This window comes from Harpia harpyja, chromosome Z (assembly GCF_026419915.1).
Source record: "Harpia harpyja isolate bHarHar1 chromosome Z, bHarHar1 primary haplotype, whole genome shotgun sequence".
Taxonomy (NCBI): Eukaryota; Metazoa; Chordata; class Aves; order Accipitriformes; family Accipitridae; genus Harpia; species Harpia harpyja.
Window position 1 is genome coordinate 61857276 of NC_068969.1, and position 5780 is coordinate 61863055.

Sequence of the window (5780 nt, forward strand, 5' to 3'; positions counted from 1 at the left end):
GTTCATTTTTACAAATCACTGGCCATACAAAAGGGGCTTCATTACAAATACTTTGAGACTCCAATGACTTACCAAGAGAGTATAAAGTGTTTTAAGACCTTTTTTTTTTTTCTTACAGAAAATGTACTTAATTAACAAAATTGGTTCCTGAATTCATAAAGGTGATGGTTTAACCCTACTCTCAGTCTCTTCTGAAACTGAGGACTGCCAATTTCTCTTTTTCTCCATTTGGTGTTCCTTTAAAACCCACGAAGACAAGTGGGAAGACAATCTGCATAGACATCAAAACTGCTTATTGCCACTCTGTTGGTGGCAAGAAAAGAGTAAGAAACATCAGCATAAATAGAATTAAATGGTAAAGAAGTATTCTAACCATAACTGTGAATAAAACACTTTCTTATCTCAAGCTCGACTTGAAATTTTGTCAGCAGCTGAGAACCAAGTCTTTGACATCTACTCAGCTGAGTCAGGACAACAGTAGCTTTTGTTCTACTGACATTTTGAGGATGCAAATCTTGATTACACAAAAGTATCCTAACAGTGGTTTAAAGGTCGAGCTGACAGACGAACATCTTTGGCAACAGCAGCAATCGTGACAGGTGATGACGTTTCATTAACGTCTCTGTTCAGGAAATGGCACATTTCAGAGTTGTTTGTACATGTGTCTGTATAGATGTTGCTACAAACAAGACCTGATAGCCTCCAATTTACCAACAATTTTTATGGACTCAATTTGTGAAAGTTCAGGAAACTGTCACAAGTGAAGTGGATGCTTTAACATTTACTGTTTCAGAACTTATTAGATCACCTAGTCACAACTTCTAGCCCCATTAATGTGCATGTTCCGTGTGTGATGAATGAAGAAATATTTTTGTGTAGTTAATGGGCATAAGCTTTATCTTCCTCAAAAACCTATCAGGCCAAAGTTTCTACAGGCTACTACACTCCTGCAAAACATCACTAGTTACAACCAAGGATATGGCCTCTGAAAATAAACTAAGTGAAAACGCGTGGAAGGTGAAAATCTGTTAAGAGGAGTAATTTTGACAGTCCCTGTTTGAATCCAAGCTCCTCCAGCACCTGCAGTACTGACAGCTCGCTCACTTCACTGGTGTGACTCTACTGATCAGTGTTCAGACCACACATTGTGCTCTCATGGAAATGAATCCAAATTAATTTTCTAAGTGTATATTGACACTTCATTCAATTTCTGGGTGGATATTCTATTCAGGACTAAAAAATTCTGAAATTAAGTTCAGACCAATTCACTTGGTAAGGTAATGAAGTCTGATCATATTAAAAGCACCTTTGATTAAAAATGCCAAAGCAGAGCTTTAATGTGGTTTAACAAGTTCACGTTAAATGCGTAGCTGTTTTGGATCTAGATTGATTTTTCTCACTGTGGGCAAGACGTTAGTGGCCAGGCATGATAATCCCCATCATCCTGGTTGCACGCACAAGGGACCAACAGACCTTCCAAATTAGACTGGCACACTCTGGGCCTAAATTCATGGTTAACCTGTGCCCCATCACAGCCAGCACACATTCCTTACCTCTGTGGTGACACATCTCAAAAGGGATGCTGGTCCCATCCCCTCTGAAGCCTGCATCCACATGGTCAGCAGTCTCAAACTGCACTCTGCTCGGTGGGTTTGGTAAAGCTCGCTCTGTCTCTGAGCCATCAAGCTGCACAGGTATGTCTATATCTTGTGTGGTCTTCTCCACCATGAGAGTGGTGGACTTGTGGCCTCTCTGCTTCCCTGTAACCCCCCTCCTCTGCAACAACAAGCTGGCCTGTCCTGCAGTAAGCTGACTACAGAGAGCACAGGCACCTGCCTGCATCCCTGCCCTGCTGCAGGAGGAAAAATGATGCTCCCAGCAGGGTGCAGTTAACCAAGGTGTGTTGTTAACCCAGTGTCCCTGAATAAATCACTTGGCTAGTCTGATGGGTCCCCAAGGGCTCCACTTCATGCTGCCTTTGCTCCATGGGCTCTGTGAAGAAAACAGCTCCCCTTTGGAGTCAATCAGTGCAGCACAAGCACTCTGGAGTGTGTTTTGCCTGCACTGCCACCCAAGGTTGTTACAGCCTTCTTCATGAGAAAATCTCAATGGTATACAATCTCCAAGATATCTCATCTTCAAAACACCCCTGTGGCTGTGTGGCAAAGCTACTAGCCTCTTTCTTTACAGAAGAGGAAAAGGAGTTAGAACTGAGAGGGAATTTATACCCAGCAGCTCTCAGCTTTGTAGCTGCAAACTCTTCATGATATGGTCATCAAAACAGCATCCTGAATTAGGCACACAGGCTCCACATTCAGTGCCTGAGGATTGTTCAGTGCCCAATGGTGGCATTCACAACTGCCATGTCTGCTAAGCAAGAAGCTACCCCAGTGTTAACAATAAAACAAGATGTCTCATTGAAGCTTAGGAGGCTTTCAACTTCATGCTGCAGGGAGGTGTATTCACAGCCCCAAAGTGAAATAAAAACACCAGAAAAAAAGGAGATGCTATTTGAAAATGATTGCAACAAGCATGGACTGCCTCCCTCCTGCCTGTGCTAACAGCCCAGTGTTGGAAGATGCCCTATTCCCAAGAGGGAGAAACCTGAGCTTGGTTCCTTCTTCTGTCTGAAGAGATGCAAGTGCACATCTCTCATCTTTCAGGAGTTAGCCAGGCTCTTAGGCACTTTGGCCAAAAATTTTGGACTGATAAAATAGTTAGGAGAGCAGGAACTGGAACTGAGACCATCCTTTCTTTCACGTAAGTGTTCTGATCGCTACCATGCTTTCTTTGTCTCTGGCCCAGTATGTGGTGGGACAAGTGTGACTGGATCGACTGAGGGTATTCTCTCTTGTCTGAGCATACCAACAGGTCCAGCCCCCTAGACCAGACATACAGATGTACATTTTTTGTGTGGATTTCACTGAGGGCTCAGCTAAATGGCCTGCTGTTAAATGCAGAAATTGTTTGGAACCATTTTGTCATTAATATACAAAATGAAGGATGAGGCTTCCCCCGTGCACATACCTCCCCACATGTGTATATATATACACACACACACATTCACAGCTAATTCAGAACTGCTGTGATTCAACTGGAGCTTTTGCTGCCCATGAACATCAGTTTGATGAGCAGCAGTAAACAAAAATATATTGCAGGTAGGGAGAGGAGTCTCTCTGTATGGGCTTTGCCTTCTCCATAACTCTTCTTACTTAAATCCTAAGCAAAAATTAATAAATACAGTGTTAGAGAGGATGTACAGTCACACCAGCTTTGTTTCAAGGTCTTTCATCCAGCAAGATAATGAAGATGTGTCTAATTAAAGCCTGAACCAGTGGTAAGATTCCCTGCTGTGCCTTATCTGTGTAAGAAATATATACCTATAGCTAGCAAGTCTTGACTGTTTAGCTCAGGCTGTAAAAATCTGTGTCATTAATTACAGTGTCCCTGGTTAAATCCCTGACTTAGCAGGTATCATATTAAGCACAGCAGTATTTCTATGGCAACTCCTTTGCTTAAAGCCAGGCACAGACTTAGCTCCCTTTCAGAAACAGGGTTTGGGAAAGATTGTTCTTTCAGAAAGTTTTCATGCCCTTTCCTTTCTAAGTAAGTGGAACTTTGGGTAAAATGTGTCTGATATGCCATTCCTCCTATCAAAGTTTCTCAGCTGCAACCTTCACGGAGAATTTTCTATGAGTAATATGTTGTTTTCACTGAGTTGTTTCACAAAGTTGCATGCACTGCCCATCACATCCAAGCAGAAGATAATTTTGGTAGGCTTGCCTCAAAAAGAGAAATATGGTGCGCAGGGGTATCATTTCATGCTGTGAAATAAGGATTGAAGTGAAAGGTTAAATAGGAAACTAGTCAAGTGGTAAATTAAAGCCCAGGGAAATCCAGTTATTTCAAGCCTCAAAAAATAATGTTTTGAAATTGTGTTAAACGCAGTGCACTGGTGGGTGGGGTGGAAGTGGCGTGTTACCTGCAGACAGGCCAGAGCAAAAACTGTATATTTGTCTGTTTTGAGCCCTGCCAACCATTTGGGGGGGAGTGGGGTGGGGTGGAAATGCACCCCAAATACACCTGGGCACTCTGTAGTTATCCAAAGAGCAGGGTACCTGGTTGACAGACAGGAGCTGGGAGCATAAATCTGAAAATTGCTCTCTACATGCCCAGTTCTTTTAATCTCATTTAGAAGCCCGCTCCTGGCCATTGTTAGAAAATGGATGTTAAGCTGGATGGGACTTTAGTTTGACCCATTATGACCAGTTCTGTGTTCTTTTGCTTTGCATGCAATTTAACAAGTGCCTGAGGTTTCAGGTCAGCATGAGGCTTCATCATATTTCTAAAAGCAAGTTGTGACTTCAGTGATCTGTAAGTGAGTGCTGGTTCAGAGCTGTTTATAGAAACTTGTTCCTTCTTCCCAGACTAACTACTTTCCATTTTTTCCACAAGTGTAGAGACATGGTGCAAAGTCCTGTTGTCCTATCTTTCTGCCACAGTTAGGGTGACCTGACTCCCATGGTCACTGTCTCCTACTTCCTCATTTTGGGGCATCAGAAATTACCAAGCTACACACCTAGTAAAAGATTGCCAAGGGGAAGATAAAACTACATTTTAAAAATATCTTGATTTTTCTTTTCATGGCTTTGCAAAGTCATGATTGAAAGTATTATGGGTTGCTTATTGGTGGTAGGAAAATTGAATTTAGCATAAAATGTCAGACAAAGGGCTAAATATAACTTTGTTTGGCAAAAGGTGTGGTAAGGAAGGTAGTGAGCGTAGTGTGAAAGTTGAAGTAAAATCCAGAGGTCATATCCCACAGGGTGGAAAATTAGCATGGCTCTTTTGAAGTCCATGGAAATAGTGATTTGCATGCCTGAAGATTTGGCCCTAACACATCATGACTATTTCCAGATGAGCCCTAGTTTAAAACATATAGATAGCAAATAGCTTTGCTGTTTGCTGACTAGTTCCTCCCTTTTTAAAGGAAGTCTAAATAGGGAATCAAGCTGGAGAACCTCAGCACTGTAAGTGCTCTGATGTAATCAGGCTGGTGCGACTTCCTCTGTGGATAAAACTTTTTGTGAAACACTGTTTAGAAAGAAGTCTCTCCAGATCCTCAGGTCATACACACACACATGTGCACACACACGCACATGCACGCACGAAATACAATTCAGGAGGTGCTGTTGGGCCACACAGATCCCAGTGAACACAGTACTTTAGCACACTTGAAGACCTAAATACATGTATATTTAGGGTTCTTTCTGGATCACTGAAAAATTCCTACAAGTTACGCCCTGGCTGCCAAGATTTAGTGCTTAAAAATACAAATAACTGGGATCTGGGTACTTCCCTTTCAGGCATGAGATGAAGGCAGGGAACAGGCAAGAAAATTGGCAGGAAAGGAACAAAAGCTCCAGCATTTGCCTGCTCTGTGCTAGAGTCCTGAAAAGCAAGGCTGGCTGGTACCACTGCGCTGTCTTGGACCTCCCATTTCCCTGGTTTGCAGAATAAGCAGTGCTCAGCATGCCACACACAACCCCGCAGGGCTCTCCATGTGCTCCTTTCAACTTCTGGAGGTAGAACTCGAGTCCTTTGGAGTTAATGGCAGGAAAAAAATCAGGTTTTGCTTGTGCTTCCAAAACACCTTGGCCTGGCCCTGGTCTGAAACCTCACTAGAGCCTCTCTGTACAGACAGATACCATTTAACAAAGTGCAAAGTAATGGATAAAGAAATCTCTTGTGTGCGTGGTTGAATTGCAGTCTGCATCGGC